This window comes from Malus domestica, chromosome 17, assembly GCF_042453785.1.
Source record: "Malus domestica chromosome 17, GDT2T_hap1".
Taxonomy (NCBI): domain Eukaryota; kingdom Viridiplantae; phylum Streptophyta; class Magnoliopsida; order Rosales; family Rosaceae; genus Malus; species Malus domestica.
The window spans coordinates 13817457-13833359 of record NC_091677.1 but is presented as its reverse complement, the minus strand read 5'-3'; the positions used below and the strand labels follow the sequence as shown (position 1 = coordinate 13833359).

Below are 15903 nucleotides of genomic sequence, written 5' to 3'. Positions count from 1 at the left end.
CAACTTCCAATTCATTAGCATCTACATACGATTCACCATCTGCAACTTGCATCTGTAATTTCTGACAGCCTCAAACTTATATTTCATGCTTTACTAAGTGAAGATGGGTTATGCAGAAGGTGGTTTTGAAGGTGGGTTCTGCAAAAACCCCAGAAGAAGAGGATGAGAGTGAAGGTGGGTTCTGCAGAGACAAAATGAGAGAGAATGAGGATAAGAGTAAATTGCAGAGAGTGAGAGATGAGAGAGACCTCGCAATCTACATAGAAGATCTATTATATTAAAGCTATTAGATAAACAAGGATTAAGGAGTAGGTGGGTGAGTCCCAGTCTCCCATGCTGAATAAAAGCAAAAATATTTAAAAACTTATTAATTAACAATTTCTTTGGCACAATTATCCAGAAAATTTAATCATTTGAGAGAAAAGTGGGGTGGGTGGGTGACGACTATTAGTTTGTGGTTAGGGTTTCTTTTATTAAAAGTCTTGTGAGGCCCAATAATAATTTAAAACTTATGATCTTAGAAAATTTCTAAAATTTTACACAATACACAAATTTTATCATAAATATTTATTTATGTATTCTATTATTTTTCATTTTACTACTAAATTAAACAGTTTGTGCGACTAGGGACATTTTATCTTGCAAAGAATTGTTTGGTCGCGCATAAACTATGGCGACCAGAAAATCATCGTGCATATTTTGTTGCGCAAAACTCGTGAAAAAAGACATTGCGCAATGAACATTTTCAAATTTGTCTCGCGTCTTAACAATTACGCGACGCTTTACTAGTCGTCGCTCGAAAGTTATACGGACAAAGGCTTTCGTCGTACGATATAAATGAGTACAAGTGCGTTTGTGGGTAATTTGTCTCAAAACTTTTTGCGCGACGAATAGTAAGACATGCTTAATTTTGCGCGACGACATTTCGTCGTCGCGCACGTGTAATTTTTAATAAAACAAATAGAATAGAAGGAAAAAAAAAACAGATTTCATACTAATGAGAAAGAAAAAAAAATCAAATTTATAATATAAATAAAAATATACGTACAAATATAAAGTTTTTTTTAAAAAATGGAACAAAACTATGAAAATAAAGAGGCAAAATCTATAGGCATGTCATTCGGAGGTGCTTGGTAATCTTGCTGCTGGTTGGAGATAGGGTCGGAGGTCGATGGGCCTGATTGCTGTGCTTGCTCGGTGTGGAAGGGCTGTGAGGACGATGGTGTAGAAAAACTGGGGAGATGTATTCCAGAGGAACTGAGGGCTTGTACAAGCATTGACATTTAAGACTTGTACGATGCTAGCTCACTCCTCAGCCCAGCGACTTCCTGCATCAAAGCCGCAACCTTGGTCTTTGACTGCGAGGATGACGAGGCTCCAGTCTCCCAACAATATATCCCTGGCCTCCAACCGAAAGTTTTGTCCAACATCTCTGTGACGATGTGAAACCCTGCATCCTAAAGGGGATCCACAGACTCGATCGGCGTGTCCGAGGGAAGGTGGGAGGCGGACTCCTGAAGCATCACCTGTCGCTTCTCCACCATAGTTGCCTGTGAAAAAAAACATGGATTATTAATAGAAAACAATTTGAAAGAATTAGTATAAATGTTTAATGCATAAGAAATTACTTACATGAAGGGACTTGGTTAGCTCATTCCCAGGCCGAACAAAAACGTCAACAAAGACGTCGATCTCCGGAAATTTTGAACCCTCCTAAAATCGGAAAAGATAAGGAAAATGTTAGTATGAAAAACAAAAATTATTAGCAACGTTTTAAAATTGGAAATGAAAGTTGTATTATATACCTTCCGTCATGCCTTCATTCTATAAGAGAAAGGCCTCGAACCCAAATGGTGGAGAAGAGTCTTCTTCTCTCAATTGATCTTGTTCGCCTTCGCCTTCTTCTATTATACAAAAAATAAACGTATTAGTTGTAATAGTTAAAGAAAATTAAAAAATTAATAATAAACATTATTAAAAAATAAAAAAAAAGTAAAATGAAAGAAGTCGTCATTAAAAACGCACCACATGTGTCGGGTCCTTAAAATGACCGCAAAGCCAAACCCTACTATCTTGTCGGTCCTCCAACTCCTTCGGACATCCCTCCTCAAGAGCGACCTGCAGATCATCAAACTCCTGGAACCATTAGTGCAGGTCACTCTTCCACTGCTTGTAGCGTTCGGAGAAGAGTCGATTGACATACGCGAACTTGTCCTCGTCCATGTGCTCCAAATTGTAGTTTGTCTGCAATATAACAAATATTTTGAAAGCATTAGTAATAAAAGACAGTAATACATATAAATATATAAATTTTACATGAAAAGCATGACAAAGGCAATGCTACTTACGCACAATTGATTGTGCACCGTAATCTTCGTCTCATCCGGCATCGCCTTCCAAGACTTCCACAGCATAGGGCAAAAGGTCCGCACGACATGCCCAATGTCGTGGGCCAATACACTATGCTGCTCCGCCGTTGGTGCTGCTTAATGTCGCTCATCGTATCCGATTGGGATACAACCATTGGTCACTCGGGTGACCTTCCTCGTCTTCAATTGCCGACAAGGTCCCCGGGTGTTTTTCTTCGCTGCAAAGAGATGAAAAAAAATCATTAACCTATAACTAATAACAAATCCTACTAAAATTTCGGCATAACCTCCCCTATAATTAAAACATTTCCCAAAACCCTGAAAATAACATAAACAATATACATATCCAACACAATGATCACAACAGTTTAATAAAAGGTTCGGAACGATGAAAACTTTTTAATCCTTACATGACATAACAAATTGAACCTAAAATAAAAAAAAACTTAGTAAATAAGGGAATGAGGGAGTGAATTAGGATTGTATACCTGGCCGTGTACCGGAGGCATCGGTTGTGGATCCCGATGGCGACATCTGGTCCACAGTGCGGGGGCGTCGGTGAGTTCGTCTGGCGCTAGGTAACGCCATCGAAAAAGTCGACAATGCCTGGGCCTGTGGGACTGGAGGACCATCTGAGTGAACCGGATTGACCGGCTTATGGTCCATCTCTGCCAAAGCAGTGGCGGCAGTAGTAGGTATAGTCGTCGGACTAGGTGTAGCCGTCGGACTAGGTGTAGAAGTCGTCGGCTTCTGGGTTCTAATGAGGTGAGACATCTACAAAATTGGCAATCAATTTGTTTAGTACACAAAGATTTTGATTCTGTTTTCACATGCTTACAATTTCTATGGCTACAAAAGGATTGCTAATTGTTGATTTGATTTCAAATTAACTTGTTTACTAAAATAAACATATGGGAATTCCAGTCCATTGGCTGGTCAAAAGCATTTTCTGAATGCATATGGGCAGATTCAATGATTTTGGAGATGTAGAAATATGAAAATAATTGAAACATTCCCATCATAACAAAGTTCATGTGCTCTGCGATTTGCAGCAAAAGAAGTTTGCTAATACCTCTCATGAAAATCTAATATATATATATATATATATATATAATCTAAACTATAATGGAGGAATTCAAATTATTGTGCAAAAAAGAAAGATTAATATCAAAACGTAAATGTAACTTCAAAATTGGGAGGCCGAATTCAATAACCAACACAATCGAGTCTATCATATTAATAAGGCAACAACAAAGGGTAATACCCCATTATTTATCAACAAATCGTGGCAGTCAACAATGCAAATCCTTAATTTAAGAACCCTGTACTTAAATTAGAAAACCCCTAATTCGAACCCTGTACTTGAAATTAAAAAACCCCTAATTTAATAACCCTAATCTAACCCCCAGTGAAGCACCCTAAATATAACCCCCAATTTAAGAAAACTTAATCTAACCTCACTGCCCAAAATCGTTCCCCTAAGTTAAGACCTCAATCTAACCCCAATTAAGAACCCTAAAAACTCTAATTTAAGAACCTAAATGTAACCTCCAATTTACGAACCCAAAATCTAACCCCACCGCCCCCAATTTGAAAAAATAAAAACCCTAATTCTAACCCCCAGTCAATAAACAAAATTGAAACTAAAAACTGAAAAGGAAATTACCTGTTGGAGAAAAAGAGGCGATGGACTGAGAGAGGGATAGAGAGACGAGGTGAGTGAAGGAGAGATGGACGAAGATAGAGAGGAAGGAAAGAGAGGGTATCGCGTGGGGAAAAAGGAAGAAGAGGGAAGTAAGGGAGGAACGAGACACACGGGGGTTAATAATATAGAATATTACGAGACGGAGTGTTTGTCTCGCAAGGCTAAACAATCGACGCGCAAGTTTTTTAAAATTTCCACCAAAAAAAAGTGCTTTATTTGAATTTTCAGACAGTTGCGTGACGAATCAATACATTTCTTCGTGCAAATATACTTTGCGCGATGAAATATATTGATTCGTCAAGCAAGTTTTTTAAAATTTCCGCGAAAAAAAGCGCTTTAATTGAATTTTCAGACACGTGGGCGACGAATACATATATTTCGTCGCGCAAAGTATATTTGCGCGACCAAAAAAATTTTATGCGTTGCGCAATTGTGTTTTAAATTGGTTTTTTTTTATTTTTTATTTTGTTTACAATTTATTATAAAATACAAACAAAACAACTTTATTTACAAAGTAATTCACATATAAAATGGGAATCATTCATACCATTTTTTCCATCACTCTATATAATGCATTAAACATTTCATGTGTTTTTAAAAAAAATTACAAATAAATTGCCTAAATTTTAATCCGAACTATAATAACTTTCACTTTCGTCTCTATCATCATTTTCAGTGTCCCATTCCTTATCATAGATAGGTACGTCACCATCGTCATTCATGCGTACTGGACCATCGTATCGTGGAATATTACCGAGGTCAATCATGATGGACTGAATCGGTATTACGATTGAAGATACTCCATCTATCTGAAATGGTTCTTGGATAAGATTAGTATCTCGGAGTGTTTCCGCACCACTTTCCATGAAAGATTCAAGAGGTTGGTCAACAACATTGTTGATGTCGTCGTCAGTATGGTCTTGTTCTGGTATAGCATACAGGTTCCTATGATCCATCTTCTGAACAACTTTCCAACCTCTCTTGGATTTAGGGTCATCTAGATACACAATTTGTTTTCCCATGGTTGCTAATATGTAAGGGTCGTCATCGTACTAAGTTTTGGTAGTGTTCACGGATAGTAATCCAAGATCTGTTTTCACACTTCCATGCCTATTTGGGTGTGTATCAAACCATCGACACTTAAATAGGATCACTTGACACCGGTCTTTATAAAGTAATTGCACGACACTTGTTAGTTTGCCATAGAATTCAATGTATGTACTTTCGCCTCCTCCGGGGACATGAACACCGCTGTTTTGTGTACACAACTTGTCATCTCGTGCACCCGCTAAGAACTTGACGCCATTGACATGGTAGCCCGAGTACAATTCAACGCGAATTGGTCCGAACACTAAGTTATATAACTCTTCACTGTACACGGGAGAATTCGATGCTTTCAGTTGATTCACCTAATATTAGACAAACATTTAAATTTGTTAGTTCGAGCAACTTAATTGGTACAATATATATGTCCAATACAAAACACTTCAAACTTACATATTCGAGAAACCACTGCGGAAACAATTCACGGTGTTTCTTGGCATACAAATGTGAAGGATGTGCCTGCTTCATCATATTTTCATGCTCATCTAGGTGTGACAGTGTCTCGTCACAATTGTTGAGTACGAACCAATGTGCCACATCCATGTGCTTCTTGGAAAACGACTCACCATAAATCGAATCTTCGAATGGTCGAGCGACCTGGGCAAAAACCACCCCCGTCATTATTGCAAGGAGGACGATTGAAAGTTGTCTCAACATCTTTTAAATACATTCCACAAAATGTAAGTGCCTCATATGACACCCAAGCTTGTATAATGGATCATTCGGGCTTCGCTTTGTTTCGTACACTTTTCTTCAAGTCTCCGACAAGCCTGCCAAAAGAAAATGATACGATACATATATTACTAATCTTAATATATTTAATATCGATTAATAAAAAAGACGAGGAATATATACCTTTCTATTGGATACATCCATCGAAAGTTGACTAGTCCAGCAAGCAATGCCTCATCTGGTAAGTGAACCATCATGTGTATCATACTTGTGAAGAAGGCTGGAGGAAATATCATCTCAAACTTGCATAAAACTTGCACAATGTCATGGCGCAACTACTTAATGTTCGTTCTTCGTAACGTTCTTGACGTCAATTGCGAAAAAAAACTGGACAACAACATGATTGATTTCACTACATCGGGTGGCAAGAGATGTCGAATACCCACAGGAAGTAGGCGTTGCATAACCACATGGCAGTCATGACTCTTTAAGCCAGCTAATTTACCCTCGTCAATGTTCACGCAATGCGCGATATTTGAAACATACCCATCGGGAAACTTTACAAACAATAAAAACTTTCAAAATTCTTTCTTGTCATTTGGTTTCATTGAAAAAAATGCAAGATCCCTTCTGGCTTTATCATTATCCCTATTCATCCATAAACCCCATTGTATTCTCATTCGTTTCAAATCAAGATGAGCTTTGATCGTGTCCTTTGTCTTGCCTTCAATATCTAGAATTGTGCCGACCAATGTGTCAAATACATTTTTCTCAACATGCATAACATCGAGGTTGTGTCTCAATTGTAGTTTGGACCAATACGGGAGCTTAAAATTCATAGACTTGTGCGTCCAGTTCATATGTGTAGCAGGTCTTATCCTAGTGACATTGGTCCCGAAATGAGCAAAATCCAAATGGTTAAGCTGTTCCAAAATTTGAGCACCGGACCATTCTCTGGTTCTGAGGCGATGCTCTTTCTCCCCGTCAAACTCTTTATCCTTTTCTCGCCACTTATGGTCCCAAGGCAACCATATTCGATGACCAAGGTAACAAACTTTTCCAGCGTGCCAACTAGATGTTACGTCTTCCTTGCATATAGGGCATGCCATATAACCCCTAGTGCTCCACCCGGAAACCATTGCATATGCAGGGAAATCGTTCACAGTCCACATCACTGCAGCCCATAAAGTGAACATCTTGCCAGTACATTTATCGTATGTGCGCACACCGTGTGTCCATAAATCTTTTAACTTATCCACCGACGGCCGTAAATATACATCAATTGACCTACCAGGATCCTCAGCTATCAATAGAGTCATCATCATGTATTCTTTTGTCATACATTTCCATGGTGGCAAATTATACGGAAATACGAAAATCGGCCAAGTACTGTGGTGTTGGTTTAAAACCCCAAACGGATTAAATCCGTCAGTGGCAAGTCCCAATCTAACGTTACGAGAATCAGCAGTAAACTCGGGGAATGTTCGATCGAACTCTTTCCATGCCTCCCCATCTACATGATGTCGCATCACATCGTCGTCTACCCGTTTTTCCTTATGCCATCTCATGTCTGTGGTAGTATGCGACGACATATACAATCGCTGCAACCTAGGTTTCAAGGGCAGATAACGCATGACTTTTTGTGGGATCTTAGTGGTTCTATTATGAGATGTCATTTTTAACCTCGACTCATTGCATACAAGGCATTTATCCAATGTTTTATACTCTTTGTAGAATAAAATACAATTGTTTTTGCAAGCATGAATTTTTTCATAACCCAACCCAGGACCTTTCAAAACCTTTTGCGCTTCTCTATGGTCTTTCGGCAAACAATTGTCCTTTGGAAGCATTCTCTTGAAAACCCCCAAAAAGTAATCGAAACACTGGTTCGGCATACGATGTTTATTTTTCCATGCATTAGTTCCACAATGGCTGTGAGAACGGAAAAGTTTTCGCACCCCAAGTATAACTCTTGGTTGGCATTTTTTAATAGTTTTTCATATTGTTCGAACTCTGCACTGTCCATTGGTGTAGGCACGTTATCTTCCCCTTCGTGATTGGTGTTTGTTGATGCAAATGGAAAAGCATCATTTATAATATCCATGACTTGTTCATTAGGATCGACAATAGGTTCAACATTATCCACTCTTGTGGCATTTGAAGAAGAAGCATTGTCTAATTGTTCCCCATGATGGTTCCAAGTATTATATGTCTCTATCATTCCATTTCTTACTAAATGAAATTGAACATTTTCTATTGTCTCCCTTAACGTCTTGTTACACCTCCTACAAGTAGGCCTGGCAATTCCTGACACGACCCGATAACCCGACACGACACGACACGAAATTAACAGGTGTTCGGGTCGACACGATAACGAAACGGGTCGTTATCGGGTAACCCGATAAGCACCTGTTAAGATAACGGGTTGGTTCGGGTATACACGTGGGTAACATGATACACGATAAGCAGAATATTAACTATAATAATTATATATACTATAATAATTATACCCCCAAAATATTAACTATAATAATTATATTTATATATATATTAAATTTTAAATTAAATTTAATACCCCTAAAAACTATAATAATTATACATACAAAATAAATAGATTTAAATCTACTTAATAAATAAATATATATACACACACACACACACACACACCATTGAACTTCATGGGATATGAATTATACGAAACTAATTTCAACGATCCAACCGTCAAACTTGTTTGTTTATGCTTCGAGATTGCATCAGCAAAAAATTACAAAAAACAAACATTCACAGATCAAGTAACGGGACAAAAATTTTCGACGGTTATAAAAGAAAAATCACGATTTAACGGTTATTTTAACTCCGATTTTGATGATTTTTTACAGCTACACTCCTTGACCCTATATGAATACAATGAATGAATTCGATCTTCAATTTAAAATATTTACACTAGTGGATACCACAAAATCTTATGTTATACTTGAAAGTATGAATACACTCTAAAGTATTAGTGAATCTATTGTTTTGATGGGATACGCATTTTACGAAACTAGTTTCAACGATCCAACCGTCAAACATGTTTGTATATACTTTGAGATCGCATACACAAAAAATTGCAAAAAACAAACATTCAGAAATCAAGTAACGAGACAAAACTTTTCGACGGTTATAAACGAAAAATCACGATTTAACGGTTATTTTAACTCTGATTGTGATGATTTTTTACAGCTACACTCCTTGACCCTATATGAATACAATGAATGAATTCGATCTTCAATTTAAAATATTTACACTAGTGGATACCACAAAATTTTATGTTATACTTGATGAAAGTATGAATAAACTCGTAAGTGTTAGTGAATCTATTATTTTGATGGGATACGCATTCTACGAAACTAGTTTCAACGATCCAACCGTCAAACATGTTTATATAAACTTCGAGATCGCATATGCCAAAAATTGCAAAAAAAAAACATTCAGAGATCAAGTAACGAGACAAAACTTTTCGACGGTTATAAACTAAAAATCACGATTTAACGGTTATTTTAACTCCGATTTTGATGATTTTTTACAGCTATACTCCTTGACCCTATATGAATACAATGAATGGATTCGATCTTCAATTTAAAATATTTACACTAGTGGATACCACAAAATCTTATGTTATACTTGATGAAAGTATGAATAAACTCTTAAATGTTAGTGAATCTATTGTTTTGATGGGATACGCATTCTACGAAATTAGTTTCAATGATCCAACCGTCAAACATGTTTGTATATACTTCGAGATCGCATACGCCAAAAATTGCAAAAAACAAACATTCAAAGATCAAGTAACGAGACAAAACGTTTCGACGGTTATAAACGAAAATTCACGATTTAACGGTTATTTTAACTCTGATTTTGATGATGTTTTACAGCTACACTCCTTGACCCTATATGAATACAATGAATGAATTCGATCTTCAATTTAAAATATTACACTAGTGAATGAATAAACTCTTAAGTGTTAGTGAATCTATTGTTTTGATGGGATACGCATTCTACGAAACTAGTTTCAACGATCTAACCGTCAAACTTGTTTGTATATGCTTCAAGATCGCATACGCCAAAAATTGCAAAAAAAAACATTTAAAGATTAAGTAACGGGACAAAATTTTTCGACGGTTATAAACAAAAAATCACAATTTAACGGTTATTTTAACTCCGATTTTGATGATTTTTTTACAACTACACTCCTTGACCCTATATGAATACAATGAATGAATTCGATCTTCAATTTAAAATACTTACACTAGTGGGTACCACAAAATCTTATGTTATACTTAATGAAAGTAGGAATAAACACACTAGTGGGTCACTTTCATTATGCTTTGAGTTCTATTGGCAAGGTTTAAACTTTTGAGAAAGGCTTCACAACCTTGAAAACAAAAACGCTTTCATTTTGCATATCCTTGGACATTTAATATTTGTAATAGATTAGTAGTGTATGGATGTATTTTTTATGAGGCTCTTATTTTCGAGTGTAGATGTAGTACTTAAACGACAAATGTGTTTTAATATTTTGAAGTAATATTTATGTGACAATGTGTGGTATGTGCAAATTTAAGAAATTTTTTTTTTTCTTAACAGGTCATAACGGGTTGGGTCATTTTACCCGTTAGGTAAAGTGACCCGACCTGTTAAGGACCCGTTAAGATAACAGGTGTGACACGATACGACCCGTTAAGATAACAGGTGTGACATGACACGACCCGTTGAGATAACTGGTGTTACACGAAAACGACACGAACACGACTGACACGACCCGTTTGCCAGGCCTACCTACAAGGACACCGGATTCTAGTTGCACCCGGGTTATGTGTATTTGCAAAGTCAATAAAATCCTCGATTCCATCCAAGTATTCGTTCGCGCATCTATTCGGGTTATGTATCCACGTCCTATCCATAATTCCTGGAACCACAATAACAATACAACAATCATAATACAACAATCACAACAACTTCATACAAACTGATAGTGTCACCTTATGCCTCCGGTACGGGCCCTATCCCATTCGGGAATGCATAGATATGTCACGTAATTTACGGTTACATCATATTAGATTTCGACGTGGATAAATTTCGACAGCATCTCGATACAGTTCTTCAGGTGTATGATCCAAAGAACGTACAGAGATGATACCGAAATCTCCACAACCGAAACCTAATTCTTCAACCATAAACTACGCGTCATAACTGTGCATTCCCAAACTGTCCAAATAATTGGACAATTCAAGAATTAATTAGACCGCAGTCATGCTTTCGCATCCATGCGCGAAATCCAACTAATCCTTAAATGGGAAACTAAGTTTTACTAAAAATAAAAAACAAGTACGAAGTTAATTTCAATTAACTCCGTACATCACAACACATATTTGTACGTCAAGTACAAATTTAACAACATAATATAAATATAATTTCATAGCACAATATAAACATAACAAACTAAGTTCAAAATAATTTAATTAATGGTGTATGTTTAAAAAATAAAACGAAGAAATTACCTTCTCAATCGTCATCCAACAATCACTAATCACACACAATATCCCTATAGAGAACGAAATTAATGGCGTTAGTATGAATTTCATTAATACTTTTACCGTAACGACAAAAAACGCTTACCAGACACATTGAGATAGCTCGATCAACCTAGAGAAGATGGAGGGAGTAGTTTAGATGATGAAATTGAGAGAAAATGAAAATGACGGATACCAGATTCAGCAAAATCGCAGGGATGAGTGCAAAGGCACAATCTGCAAATTTTTTGCAGTTTGCCTCTGCACAAGGCTGATTTCAAATAAAAAAGGACGAACGATTTTGCGTGACAAATGATATGTTAGTCACGTAAAGAACCTTTGAGCGACGAAGAAAACTTTTTCATCGCGCAAATATTTCTTATGCGACAAATGCCTATATTCGTCACTCAAATGTTATTTGCGCGACGAAAGAAGACGTTCGTCGAGCTAGAAATATATATTTTTTATTTTTTACGTTTTCCTTCTTTATTTGTATGTACTGTAAAATTTTATTTTATTATAAATCAAAAACTCAAACCTAATTAAACATTAAATTAATTAACAAAACTAATTTACGATCCCAAATGAAAATTATAATTACTGCAAATATTAATACTCATCCACTTAACATATATTTATTCATTAAATTCAACATAAAGTCCACAAAATCTTATTTAAAAAATAAAAAATAAAAATAAACAACCCTCATCAACTTCAATCCTCCCTTGCCTGCAACACATCAAACTTCCAATTCCGGAATCTCTGCTTGAAAAACCCATCCACATAAATCCGTTGCTTCTCATCGGTTTCATCAATATCCCAATGAATCTACATTAATGCCAATAACAATATGTTGATGCACAAAATCAGTGAGGATTTTGGTACAACAGAAAGTGTTAAGTTTGTGACCTTCGCTAGATTGCTCCGATCACTAGTGTGGATAAGTATGTAAATGGATAGAGACATGGAACCAAACACAAGATGTACGTGGTTCACCCAGATTAGCTACGTCCACGGAGTAGATGAGTTCTCATTAATTGTGAAGAGTTTACACAAGTACATAGGTTCAAGCTCTCCTTTAGTGAGTACTAGTGAATGATTTAGTACAAATGACATTAGAAAATATTGTGAGAGAATGATCTCTATTTATAGAAGAGAGTTTCTAGTTTTATTTTGACATTGACACGTGTCTTGTTGTGATTGGCTTCTGATGTTGACACGTGTTGGGCTATGATTGGCTTCTGATAACGACACGTGTCGCGTTGTGATTGGCCTTCTGGTTGGAGGGAAACTTTTCTGGGTCCTTGACGGTATAACGTTGACCGGTGCTCAGTAGTTTCAGGATTGGTCAATTATGGTACAAATAGTGCTCCCCTAAGTTCCCGAGTGAGGGAAGCTCATCGGTTGAGGATTTGCAAGGTCCAAGCCATTGAGTAATCACAAAACTTCTAAGTACCAAAGTGTGGTATCATTTTCACTTGCCTTATATGTCTCATATGTAGATGTGGCATCTTCTCTGGAAGTACTTTTCCTCCATCCATGGGTGGTATCTTTAACCGATGAAGATGCACAAGGTAATGTATCAATTTCACTTGAAGCTTACTTGTAGTTTCGGGCTTGGTCAAGTGCAATACAAACCCTATAGTAGGAGTCCCCCAAGTCGCCGAGCTAGGAGATTTGCCGAATGAGGTAACAGACAAAGTAAGCAATCAGACTTCTAAGCAAGCAACCTGGATTGGATGTTCGACTTCAGCTTCCGATTGATTGTTCTTCTTCTTCTTGTGTCGTAAATAGCAACCAGGATAAGGAGAAGCAAATGGAGAAAAGATGATATGAGATACTTTTGCTTTTGAAAAAGTAACTTTCCACAAGCTTATTCTTGAACTGGGTTGGAGGGTTTTCTGGTTTCCTCCAGAGTATAAGGCCGACTCAAGAATTGAGGGTCAAAACAAGTCCATTAAATCTAGAGTACGTTCGACCCTAATGATATGGGATACTTTTGTTGTTGACAAAGTAGTGGATGTAGCGTTCTGTTACGCTTGTCTCCACATGCTTCCTTGTATCCTTCTTACTTGCCTTATTTGTTCCTCAGGCATATGTGGTATCTTCTCTGGAAGCATAAGATGTTGAAGATGAGTACTCGAGAGCAATGCCAGGTAAGTAATCAGGCAAGGGGTTCCAGGCAGTCAATTCCTGATTGGAAGCTTGATTCCAAGTGCTGACTGATTGCTCTCTTTCTCCTTGTCATGTAGGTAAGAACAAGGCCAAAGGAAAAGACAGGGAAAAAGTATGATATAGGATACTCTTGCTTTTAACCCTGATGATATGAGATACTCTTGCTCTTGTGTGGCTTGTTTGCAGAGGTTTTATCGGGAGAAAAAGAAGCTGAGTATTTCGAGAGACTCTACTGAGAGTGCCCTCTCGGATCTGAAGAAAAGTTGAGCATTTCTTTTATTTGTAGGTCTGCCTGGCTGTGGAGGATGGAGGTCGACATATATAGGAGTCTCCCTAACAACAAGTAGTAGTGCTATTCATTTACCCTTCTTGGTCATAGCAATGTAGTGGGAGCTGCAAGCTTCACGTGTTTTAACTTTGTCAGAGCACTTTGAAAAAGTGGTATGTGGTATCTGGAAAGCTGATGTTGCGTGTGAAGATTGCAGACAAGCTTTATCCAAGGACATCTGGCTTTCGAAGTTCAGAGAGCGGTGCCTCTTCGGTTTTCAAACAAGCAATCATGTCGGGGATCTAGCTCTCGAGATTCAGAGAACGGTGCCTCTTCGATTTTTTAGAAAGCAATCCTGTTGGGAGTCTGACTCTTGAGATTTGAAAAGCAGTGTCCCTTCGATTTTTGAGAAAGTAATCCTGTTGGGAGTCTGGCTCTCGAGATTTGGAGGGCGGTGCCTCTTCGATTTTTGAGGATGTAATCCTGTTAGGAGTCTAACTCTTGAGATTTGGAGATCGGTGCTTCTTCGATTTTTGAGAAAGCAATCCTGTTGGGAGTTTGACTCTTGAGATTTGGAAAGTAATGTCTCTTTGATTTTTGAGAAAGTAATCTTGTTGGGAGTCTGGCTCTCGAGATTTGAAGGGCGGTGCCTTTTCGATTTTTGAGCACGTAATCCTATTAGGAGTCTGGCTCTCGAGATTCAGAAAGCGGTGCCTCTTCAATTTTTGAGAAAGCAATCTTGTTGGGAGTGTTTTCTTGAATATGAGTAAAGGTTGGGCATTTTTGCCAATCTGCCTTGCCACAGAGCACGGAGGTTGACACACATTGGGACTTTCTAGTTATCAAGCAGTGGTGATGTTCCTTTACCCTTGTGCGTAATAGTAGGGTAGCTGGACTTTCAAAATTTATGTGTCTAAACTTTGTCAGAGATCTTTAGCAAAGTTATCTGTGGTACCCGATGAGCTGATGTTGTGTGTGGAAAGTGGCGCCTCTTCGATTTTTGAACCAACGGCCCTATTGCCCTTTCTTTTATAAAGGCACCAATTGTGTGCAATGAGTACATTCAGAGAGTTATTGCTTGTAGGAATTTTCCCCTTTACTTCAGAGATTTATTGCACCTTATTTTTCCTTCATCATTTCTGAGAATGTCTGGCCCATCCGACTGTCGTTTTGACTTGAACTTTGGTGAAGAGACAGCCATGCCTTCTCAAGACAACATATGGCGCCCATCCTTCTTATCCCTTACTGGTCTTCTTACCGTTGGGGACACTGTGATGAAGAACGATATGACCGTTGTGATGGTGGCCAGGAACCTTCTCACTCCCAAAGATAACAGACTACTTTCCAAACGATCTGATGAGTTAGCTGTTAAGGATTCTCTGGCTCTCAGTGTTCAGTGTGCAGATTCTGTGTCTAATATGGCCCAACGCCTATTTGCTCGAACCCGCCAAGTTGAATCATTGGACGTTGAAGTGATAAGTCTCAAACAGGAGATCAGAGGGCTCAAGCATAAGAATAAACAGTTGCACAGGCTCGCACATGACTATGCTACAAACATGAAGAGGAAGCTCGACTAGCTGCAGGAATCTGATGGTCAGATTTTACTTGATCATCAGAGGTTTGTGGGTTTGTTCCAAAGGCATTTATTACCTTCGTTTTCTGGGGCTGTACCGCGTAATGAAGCTCCAAATAATCAACCTTCAGTGCCTCCTCCTTCTGGGGTTCTGCCTAGTACTGAGGCTCCGAATAATCACCCTCTTGTTTGTTTATTTTGATTCATGTATATGTACATATTTGTAACTTATCGGAGATATCAATAAACAAGCTTTGCTTCATTTCAACGTATTGTGTTAAATACACCAAGGCCTTCTTCACTAAGTTCTTTGAATTTTTCCTTTTGTTGAAGCTTGTATGTTGAAGCTTTGTGAATGAAGCACGTAGGTTGAGGTAGTGCTCCCTTAATTTCCCAAGTGAGGAAAACTTCTCGTTTGGAGACTTGAAAAATCCAAGTCACTGAGTGGTCGTGAGACTTTCGAGTATCAAGGTGCAGTAGCATAT

At 37.8% G+C, this 15903-nt stretch overlaps 1 long non-coding RNA gene across 1 annotated transcript; it reads right to left on the bottom strand.

The window, feature by feature from the left end:
• Positions 1-998: 998 nt before the first annotated feature.
• Positions 999-3559, bottom strand: LOC114822669 (uncharacterized). The gene is made up of 6 exons (XR_011578003.1): positions 2858-3559; positions 2349-2587; positions 2026-2244; positions 1806-1904; positions 1633-1713; positions 999-1550 (listed from the first exon to the last, which is right to left on the bottom strand). It is a non-coding gene; the product is annotated as an uncharacterized lncRNA (long non-coding RNA).
• Positions 3560-15903: the final 12344 nt, after the last annotated feature.